Below are 11,166 nucleotides of genomic sequence, written 5' to 3'. Positions count from 1 at the left end.
ATGGAAGATACATTTGGCAAGATTGAAAAAATATCATAGCTGAGACTAGACGTGACGTAGGGAGTTTGAAAGTGGGACAAAAGTCATGGGACAGTTAATTAATTTGGAGTCATTGATTAATGCCCAATTAACCAATCACCTGTTAAGTGACTGACACTTTCCTGAACGAATCAAGGGGGTCTCAGCTGAGAATTAGAACCAATGAAACTAAGTAACGGGCTAAACCCAGATGAGGATTCCCTTAAGAATGTAATCCGTCTAACTGATTAGCAGAGAAAATTATAGCCGTCAGAGAATAAACATTTCAACAAAGGCCTTTGTTGAAATGACTTTCAGTTTTGTAAATCTGAAGTCACATTTATCTTGAAGTTTTTGTTTCTACTTGTTGGTGCTTCAAGGACATTTCGAGAGACACAGAAAAAGCATTTTCCAGTTAATTTCGTGTGAATGTACCAAAATGTGTTTTAAGAAATAAACTTTGCTTGCATTCATTCAACCGAACTGACTTATCTATGAACGAGAGATAAGACGTGTCAACCTTTATGCAAGAATGTAAAATAATCAATTTCTGAGAGAACAATGCAATTTAAAACAATAGTATTTAAATTAAAAAAGGGAAATGCTGAAGACATATCAAACATTCAATTTAATATACCTGGTAATTTCTGAATTTACATTTTACTTTCGACAGTTACCCACCTGGACGTTGATCAAGGATTTCTCTGAATGAGGGCAGCACGGTGGCGCAGTGGGTTAGCCCTGCTGCCTCATGGCGCCGAGGTCCCAGGTTCGATCCAGGCTCTGGGTCATGTCCGTGTGGAGTTTGCACATTTTCCCCGTGTTTGCGTGGGTTTCGCCCCCACAACCCAAAGATGTGTAGGCTAGATGGATTGGCCATGCTAAATTGCCCCTTAATTGGAAAAAAAATTAATTGGGTACTCTAAATTTATTTTTTTTAAATGATGTCTCTGAATGAACACAGGACATCCTGAAGGAGGAAGGTGAACAGCCAGAGGTCGTAGTACACATAGGTACTAATGGCATAGGCAGGAAGAGTGATGAGGTCTTGCAGAAGGAGTTTAGGGAGTTAGGCTGTAAGCTAAGAAGCAGGACCTCTCTGGTTGTAATCTCAGGATTACTCCATGTGCCATGTGCCAGTGAGGCTAGAAATAGGAGGATAGTGCTGCTAAACACGTGGCTAAACCAGTGGTGTAAGAGGGAGGGTTTCAGATTTGTGGACCATTGGGATTTGGGGCAGGTGCGACCTGTACAAGAAAGACGGGTTGCATCAAAACTCAAGGGGTACCAATATCCTGGCTGGGAGGTTTGCTGGTGTCACTCAGGAGGATTTAAAATAATAAGGCAGGGGGGTAGGAACCAGAGCGTTAGCTTAGAAGGTGTCACAACTGAAGGGGAAATAGAGAACAAAAATAATAGAACATCACCCTCAGGCAGAACAAAAATGGTGACAAGTGTGAGAAGGGAGGTGGTCAATGCAGGACTGAGGATATTACACCTTAATGCGCGCATGGACGGAACAAGGTAAATGAGCTGGTTGCGCACATTGAAATTGGCTGGTACGATTTTGTGGGCATCACAGAGACGAAGCTGCAAGGGGATCAGGGCTGGGATCTAAATATACAAGGATATGTGTCCTGTCGAAAGGACAGGCAGATGGGTAAAGGAGGCGGGGTTGCATTGTTAGTAAGGAATGAGGTTAAATTGATAGCAAGGAGCGATATGGAATCAGAAGGCAAAGAACCTCTGTGGGTAGAGTTGAGGAATCACAAAGATAAAAAGACCCTGTTGGGAGTTATTTACAGTCCCCGTAGCAGTAGTCAGGAAGTGGGGCAGAAAATAAATCATGAAATAGAGAAAGCATGCAAAAAAGGCAATATCACAATAATCATGGGGAACTTCAATAAGCATGTGGACTGGGAAAATCAGGTTGGTAGTGGATCCCAAGAAAAGGAATTTGTGGAATGTTTAAGAGATTTTTTTTGGAGCAGCTTGTGGTAGAGCCCACTAGGGATCAGGCAATTCTGGATTTGGTGATGTGTAATGAGGCAGACTTGATTAGGGATCTTAAGGGAAAGGAACCCTTAGGGAGCAGTAACCACAATGTGATAGAATTTATCCTACAGTTTGAGAGGGAGAAGCTGCAATCAGATGTAACGGTATTACAATTAACTAAGGGTAACTACAAAGACATGAGGGAGGAGCTGGCCAGAGTTGATTGGAAAAGGAGACCAGCAGGGAAGACAGTGGAACAGCAATGGCAGCAGTTTTTGGGGGTCATTCGGGAGGCTCAGCAATTCATCCCAAGGAGGGGGAAACATGCTAAGGGCAGGACAAGACACCCATGGTTGACGAGGGAAGTCAAGGACAGCATAAAAGCAAAAGCAGACAAAGTGGCAAGGATTAGTGGGAAGCCAGAGGATTAGGAAGCCTTTAAAAATGAGGAGAGGGCAACTAAAATATCAATAAGGGGAGAGAAAATTAAATATGAGTGCAAGTAATCTAGTAATATAAAAGAAGATAGGAAGAGTTTCTTTCAATATATAAAAGGTAAGAGAGAGGCAAAACTAGACATTGGACCACTGGAAAACATGGCTGGAGAAGTAATAATAGGAAATAAAGAAATGGCAGACAAACTGAATAGTTACTTTGCATCAGTCTTCACGGTTGAAGACACCAGTGGGATGCCAGAGCTCCAGGAGAACCAGGGGGCAGAGGTGAGTGCAGTGACCATTACTAAGTAGACGGTTTGAGGGAAACTGAAAGGTCTGAAGGTGGATAAGTCACCATGACCGGTTGGACTACAGCCCAGGATCCTAAAGAGATAGCTGAGGAAATTGTGGAGGCATTGGTGGTGATCTTTCAGGAACCACTGGAGGCAGGAACGGTCCCAGAGGACTGGAAAGTGGCTAATGTAACACCACTGTTTAAGAAAGGAGGGAGACGGAAGATGGGAAATCATAGGCCGGTTAGCCTGATTGTTATCAAAGGTGAGATTGCGAAGTACTTGGAAGTGCATGGTAAAATATGACTGCGTCAGCATGGCTTTGTCAAAGGAATGCCATGTCTGCCAAATTGGTTAAAGTTCTTTGAGGAGGTAACAAGGAAGTTAGACAAAGGAGAACCAGTTGACATGATCTATTTAGATTTCCAGAAGGCCTTTGACAAGGGGCCGCATAAGAGACTGTTAAATAAGTTAAGAGCCCATGATGTTCAGGGTAAGATCCTGGCATGGATAGAGGATTGGCTGACTGGCAGAAGACAGAGAGTGGGGATAAAGGGGTCTTTTTCAGGATGGCAGCTGGTGACTAGTGGTGTGCCTCAGGAGTCTGTGCTGGGACCACAACTTTTGACAATATACATTAATGATCTGGAAGAAGGAACTGAAGGCACTGGTTGCTAAGTTTGCAGATGATACACAGATCTGTAGAGGGACAGGTACTATTGAGGAAGCAAGGGGGCTGCAGAAGGAATTGGACAAGCTAGTAGAGTGGGCAATGAAGTGGCAAATGAAATACAATGTGGAAAAGTGTGAGGTTATGCACTTTGAAAGAGGAATTTAGGCATAGACTATTTTCTAAATGGGGGAATACTTAGGAAATCAGAAACACAAAGGGACTTGGGTATCCTTGTTCATGATTCTCTTAAGGTTAACGTGCAGGTTCTGTCAGCAGTTAAGAAGGCAAATGCAATGTTAGCATTCATTTCAAGAGGGTTAGAATACAAGACCAGGGATGTACTTCTGAGGTTGTATAAGGCTCCGGTCAGACCCAATTTGGAGTATTGTGAGCAGTTTTGGGCCCCATATCTAAGGAAGGACGCACTGGCCTTGGAAAGGGTCCAGAGGAGGTTCACAAGAATGATCCCTGGAATGAACAGCTTTCAGCTTGTCGTATGAGGACGGTTGAGGACTCTGGGTCTGTACTCATTGGAGTTTAGAAGGATGAGGGAAGATTTTATTGAAACTTACAGGATACTGCGAGGCCTGGATAGAGTGGACGTGGAGAGGATGTTTCCACTTGTAAGAAAAACTAGAAGCACCATCTGAGACTAAAGGGATGATCCTTTAAAACAGAGATGAGGAGGGATTTCTTCAGCCAGAAGGTGGTGAATCTGTGGAACTCTTTTCTGCAGAAGGCTATGGAGGCCAAATCACTGAGTGTCTTTAAAGACAGAGATAAATAGGTTCTTGATTAATAAGGGGATCTGAGGTTATGGGGAGAAGGCAGGAGAATGGGGATGAAAAAATATCAGCCATGATTGAATGGCGGAGCAGACTCGATGGGCCGAGTGGCCTAATTTGGCTCCTATGTCTTATGGTCTTATGTTCAACATGAATCGGTAACAGGAAAAACTTTTAAAGGTGAAGGAGAATAAACAGACGCACTGTGGTCACATATATATTTCCAGAACGTCAAAAAGAAACAGCCTGGCTGTATAAAATTGTTGCCTTGCCTTATTGCATTTTAAGTATAAAAGTACTATCGTTGAATTGGATAGGAAAGCTACAGGAAATTAAAATGTGCTTCACCTCTTCGAATTTTAGCAATTCACCACTGTTTGGCCGAGACAGCAAATGCCTCTGTCAGTTAAATTTTCATTGGTCAGCAGGGTATTGTTACAGCTGAGTATTACATGGTGCTTATATTTAGCATGTAAGCGTGTGAAGGCCAAGAAACTTAATCCCCTTTTGAACTGTTCTGAGGCGACTTTTTGGAATTGAGCTGTCAACTAACACTCATCAAATGTGAAGCTCCATCGCAGTGCCTGATATTATGATACGCCAGACATGATGCATGCACATCAGGAGTGAGTGGCAGAACAGCTAACCTCGCTGGATTTGAAACACAATACAGAGAGTTACAGTTACACACTGTCAGCTTCAAATCACAGTTTCAAGAATCAAGACGCTCATGATGTCCAGGTGAGCCGATGCAGTTGGACGTTACCTCAATAATTCCACTTCTCCGAAGCTCTTCATTATTCATTTAGTATGTCATTAAAATTGCAATAAGGACAGTAGATACAAATTGTCACACACTGTATTTGTGACAGATAATTTAATGAATAACTGCCACTGTTGCTCTGCAAGGCTATTTTCATGGTTTGGTAACTGGAAGTAAAGCCAATAAACTTAAGCCTGTCTCGTTAAGCAATAGATCTCCAAATGGTGGTTACAAGCTATTGCAAATAGAAAGCAAAGGAATAACTTACATTTCCATTGTGCTTCACAAAACCTCAGGGCACCCCAAAGTGCCTGACGGCCATTGAAGTCTCTTTGATGTGAAATCGTTGTTGTAATGCATCGAGAATTAGTTTGCACACAAAGGACTTGTCCTTGTGTGTGAGAAATGATACATTTAAACTTGCAATTATACTTTCGGCATGAAATTGAGATGACCAAATGGAAGGTACAATGTGGACCTCTCTCTGCCCACAGAAAATGAAGCTCTGTGCATATATTTATTAGCAGTTAAAATTTGATTGTTACCAAAGATTAGAAATGAAAGTTTAAAATGACCCAATACCTGTGAAATTGAGCATAGTGCTGCTGGTGCAGGGTGCCATTAAGATATTTAAGTTGGCTGAAATACATAGTAACCACTTACAGTGCTGGGCCCTGTTTCTAGAGCACAGTGGTCAACAAACAGCAAGTTCCACACTGGGCTGCACACGAAAATCAGTTAGACGAGGAGACAGCATCAAGTTTGCATGCTTGGCTGCCTCATTGGGACCAAATTTCCAACAACAGGCCACAATTAAGTTTTCCCCCAACAAGGCAGCACGGCAGCATGGTGGTTAGCATAAATGCTTCACAGCTCCAGGGTCCCAGGTTCGATTCCCGGCTGGGTCACTGTCTGTGCGGAGTCTGCACGTCCTCCCCGTGTCTGCGTGGGTTTCCTCCGGGTGCTCCGGTTTCTTCCCACAGTCCAAAGATGAGCGGGTTAGGTGGATTGGCTATGCTAAATTGCCCTTAGTGTCCTAAAAAATAAGGTTAATGGGGGGGGGGGGGTTGTTGGGTTACTGGTATAGGGTGGATACGTTGACTTGAGTAAGGTGATCATTGCTCGGCACAACATCGAGGGCCGAAGGGCCTGTTCTGTGCTGTACTGTTCTATGTTCTAAGTTTAAAACTCATTTCCTTTTATACAGCCGCCAATGTAAAGTTGAAGTGCTGTGAGCTTGTTTTCTGCAGTTGGTCCCAAGTACATGGACAAACTTAGTGCAGATGACTGAATAACTGTGTTACACTGTACAATCACATTCATGTCAAGCCAAAATCTTTTAACATCAGCATGAATTGTAATAGAACTTGAGCTATAATTAACTCTGAATCTTGGGGTCTCTCTTTGATTTTTTAGCATGCTGTTTTCATATTATCATATGTACATATAGTGCGTGCCCTAAAATTGTACTGTATAATACTGGGAATGCACAGCATTTCTGGTTAATGTTCTTGATAAAAAGTAGAGCAAAGAGGGGGAGACATGGACGAGCCACGGAACATCAAGGAAAAGGAAAGGGTATATGAGGGGGAGGAAGGGAGGGGGCAAAGGCTCACAAAAAGAATGTGAAGGACAAGTGACAAAGCCGCAGAGGACTAGCCTGAGGGCACCTGGTTAATACATGTTTGGGCCACATTGGGAGTACAGCAGAGGCAGATTGGCCAAAGGGGGATCTCAGCCACAGAGGGAGGGGAGACAAGTGTATGTAAATATTGATAATGATCTTTGTTTGTTGTGTCTTCATTTTCTCTCTTTTCTTTTTTTGCTTTTATAATTTTAATTTTTCCTTGATTGTTTTTGCTATGCATCATGTCCGGTGATGCAGCTTTCAATTGAACTTACAAACTGAAATGCTAAACATAAAATGTGAAAACCAACAGAAACATTTTTTTAAATGTTCTTGATAAAATAGTGATACTGTAATTTTGTACAAGCATTTAACCTTTTTTTACCCTTTAGGATTCAGTTTCTGCTGTACTACGGGGAGAAGGTGAGCTGTTGGTGAGTATCTGGTAAGTGCTCAAGGTCTATTTTCTTATTGTTTAAAATAGTACTGGCATTTGTGATAAGATAAATAAATATCTAAAAGAAAATAATTAAATAAAACAATAAATTAAAGCTCATAAGTATGGGAGGACAGGTGATATGTCAAGTCTGCAGCATGTGGGAGCTCATGGATACTGGTGTTATTTATCAAGGCGAGCACATCTGCAGTAAGTGTCTGCGACTTGAAAGAATTTGACTCCGGGTCACTGAGTTGGAGGCTGAGCTGCAGATATTCTGATATGTCAGGGAGGCTGAGAGTTACCTGGATGCTTTGTATCACGAGCATTCACAGCCCTTAGGATAGAATCTTCTCGTTCGGAAAGTGGTCAGGGACAGGTGCGTGTGACTGCAGCTGAGACATGGAGGGGAACCCGAAGGGCAGGAGTGCAAGAATGTCAACCTCTGCAATTGTCCAACAAGCTTGAGGTTCTTTCAGCTTGTTTGGATATGATTGGGGGCTACAGGGTGGATGAGATGATGTCTATGGCGCGGTTCTGCAGGGTGCCACTCAAGTGACGGAAGCTCATAAGAATGTAGCAGACAGTATGGTGAGGGCGATTGACACTGCTCCCTGCAGCAAGGAGTGAGAGACCAGGCAGCTGCATTGCCTGCCTGGTGCCAGGGTTCAGGATATGTGCTTCGGGCTGGAGAGGAACTTTCCAGTGGGAAGGGGAGGATCCTGTTGTTGTGGCCCATTGAGGTACCAATGACTTAGGTAGAAGGATGAAAGTGGTTCTGCATAGTTTGAGGAGCGAGGCACTAAATTAATCAACAGAGCCTTTGAAGTTACAGGGCAGGATTTTCCGTCGGCTGCGCCAGAATCGGGAAACGCAATTGGATGGAGAATCAATTCCGTGCCACAACTGTGCTGATTTCACGCCAAATCGCAATTCTCTGTCACCTCGACAGCAGTGTCAAGGAATTTCAGAACACACACACAGTAAACACCATTTGCATATCATTAGTGGGCCCAACCCGGTATTTTCCAGGGCCTCCGTGATTCTGCGCCTCCAATGGGCCGTATTCCCGATGGCATGGTTCACTTATGCTCAGTGACCCCCCATGAGACGAGGGCCTTGCGCAGGCAAGGACAACCATTGCTGCAGCCTGCAAGGCAGCCACCTTGCTGCGCATCCCACTGACCATCCAACATGGTCCCCAGCTCAGCAGAATGATACCGGCCATATGGGTGCCCCACTACACCAACCCCACACCTAGTCCCCAGCCTCCATCCCACCCTCCCGGCTGCCATCCGTTGGCAGGGCATCACGCAGCCCACCCAAGGGCAACGCCCACAGTAGCTTGGGGGTGCTGGACGTGGGTCATGGAGCATAGCGCTGGCAAGGGCAGTGCCAGCCGATTGTACCCTGGCAGCAGGAACGGGCGTCAGGGCCAGAATCCCCATGGTGCCGGCACCGATAGGGCCAGGGGTGTGGGAACATGCAAGGGCAGAGCCTGCAGTGCCAACCGGGGCTACTGCGTAGTCTGTTAGACCTGGTTGGGTACGGGAGTCCGCACTATGCTAATATAGAACATAGAACAGACAGCACAGAACAGGCCCTTCGGCCCACAATGTTGTGCCGACCACTTTCCCTAATCTAAGATCAACATAATCTACGCCCCTACAATTTACTGCTGCCCATGTGCCTGTCCAAGAATCGCTTAAATGTCCCGAATGGCTCTGACTCCACTACCGCTGCTGGCAGTGCATTCCACACACCCACCACTCTCTGTGTAAAGAACCAACCTCGCACATCTCCCCTATACCTTCCTCCAATCAGCTGGAAACAATGTCCCATCGTGATAGCCATTTCCGCACTGGTGAAAAGTCTCTGGCTATCCACTCTATCCATGCCTCTCATCACCTTGTACACCTCTATAAAGTCACCTCTCTTCCTTCTTCGCTCCAGTGAGAAAAGCCCTAGCTCCCTCTATCTTTCTTCTTAAGACATGCCCTCCAGTGCAGGCAGCATCCTGGTAAATCTCCTCTGTACCCTCTCCAAAGTATCCACATTCTTCCTGTAATGAGGCGACCAGAACTGGCACAATATTCCAAGTGTGGTCTAACTAGAGTTTTATAAAGCTGCAGCAAAACCTCGCGGCTCTTAAACTCAGTTCCCCTGTTAATGAAAGCCAACACACCATATGCCTTCTGAACAACCCTATCAAACCGGATGGCAACTTTGAGGGATCTATGTATGTGGACCCCAAGTTCCCTCTGTTCCTCCACACTTCCAAGAATCTTGCCTTTAGCCTTGTATTCAGCATTCAAAGTCGACCTTCCAAAATGAATGACTTCACATTTATCTCGGTTGAACTCCATCTGCCACTTTTCAGACAAGCTCTGCATCCTGTCAATGTCCTGTTGTAACCTGCAACAGCCCTCGACACAATCGACAACTCCACCAACCTTCGTGTCATCGGCAAACTTACTAACCCACCCTTACAATTCCTCATCCAAGTCATTTATAAAAACCACAAACAGCAGAGGTCCCAGAATAGATCCCTGCAGGATACCACTGGTCACTGACCTCCAGCCAGAATACTTTCCATCCACTACCACTCACTGTCTTCTTTTGGCCAGTTAATTCTGTATCCAGACAGCCAGATTTCCCTGTATCCCATGCCCCCTGATTTTCTGAATGAGCCTACCATGGGGAACCTTATCAAATGCCTTACTGAAATCCATATACGCCCGACTTTGAGCTATGTGTCTAGTCACATCCTCAAAGGATTCAATGAGTCTTGTGAGGCATGACCTGCCCCTCACAAAGCCATGCTGACTATCTTTAATCAAACTATGTTTTTCTAAATAATCTTAAATCATGGGCGGGATTCTCCAACCCTCGGTGCTGAAATCACGTTGGGCGCAGGGGCGGAGAATTATCCAAAATAGGCTCCCACGCCGGCACGCGATTCTCCGGCAACCGGAGAATCGGCAGCAGTTGCGAGCATGCGATTGGCGTGCCGTCGGTCGGGGGCCTTTGAAAGCGCCCCCCGCAGCAATTCTCTGTGCTCGACAGGCCGAGTGCCCGCCGAGTTGCGCCGGCATGGTTGACATGTAGTGCCACCTGGTGGGACCTCGGCGTTCTGGCTGCGGGGGCCGTCCTGCTGGGGGGGGGGATCCGATTCCAGGGGGGAGGCCTCCATGGTGGCCAGGCCCACGATCAATGGCTACCGATCGGCGGGCGTGCTCATTCCAGGGGGTGCCTATGCTCCTCTGTGCCGGGCCCCTGTAGGGCACCGCCATGTTGCGCATGGGCAGCTGCGAAGACGGCTCCCGAGCACATGCGCAGCCGCGCGGGCGTAACTGCAGGGTCCCGCGGGCAGCCGGAGCTGCAAGTCGCACGCTGGGGCCCTGCTAGGCCCCTTGATGGAGAATTACCCTGGACCTTCTAGGAAAAAGTCCGGAGTGATTCCTGCCTGTTTTCTGGCGGGCATGGGGACTTAGTCCCCAGAAGGGAGTGATGCACTGTTAATTACGACGAGTCGCGAGTAGATTGTAATCGAGGCTTTATTACACAGAGATGTGTGGCCTCCTACAGCAGCTGACAAAATGGCTGCTGTACGGAGAGCACACATATTTATACTCCGCCTACTGGGCGGAGCCAGCAGGCAGGGATCTACCCCCATACCTGTAGTACAGGGGCCTTACCGTAAAATCCATATATACAGTATAATACATCAGTGGTGATTACCACAGGGAGAACCCCACTCCATCTCTCAGAATCCTTTCCAATATTTTGCTCACCACAGATGTAAGACTGACTGGTCTGTAATTCCCAGGGATTTCTCTATTCCCTTTCTTGGACAGGGGAACAACATTCACTTCCCTCTCTTCATCCGGTACTACTCCAATGGAGAGTGAGGACATAAAGACCATCGCCAACGGCGGAGCACTCTCCTCCCTCGCTTCCCATAGTAACCTTGGGTGTATCCTGTCAGGTCCAGGGACTTATCTAACCTGATGCTTTTCAAAATTTCTGGCACATCCTCCTTCTTTATATCAACTTGTTCGAATCTATTAACCTGGTTCGCGCTGTTCTCATGAGCAACAAGATCCCTCTCCCTCGTGAATACTGAAGCAAAATATTCA

General features: G+C 45.9%; 1 long non-coding RNA gene across 1 annotated transcript in view; it reads left to right on the top strand.

The window, feature by feature from the left end:
• The first annotated feature begins 4,749 nt into the window (after positions 1-4,749).
• The window catches only part of LOC119962779, an 81,612-nt gene continuing 75,195 nt past the window's right edge, over positions 4,750-11,166 (top strand). Inside the window, exons 1-2 of the long non-coding RNA XR_005459959.1 lie at positions 4,750-4,942; positions 6,984-7,036. This is a non-coding gene — a long non-coding RNA (uncharacterized LOC119962779). The remainder of the gene's footprint in view (positions 4,943-6,983; positions 7,037-11,166) is intronic.

This window comes from Scyliorhinus canicula, chromosome 3 (genome assembly GCF_902713615.1).
Source record: "Scyliorhinus canicula chromosome 3, sScyCan1.1, whole genome shotgun sequence".
Classification (NCBI taxonomy): Eukaryota; Metazoa; Chordata; class Chondrichthyes; order Carcharhiniformes; family Scyliorhinidae; genus Scyliorhinus; species Scyliorhinus canicula.
The sequence above is the reverse complement of the archived record's forward strand: the minus strand, read 5'-3'. Positions and strand labels throughout refer to the sequence as shown.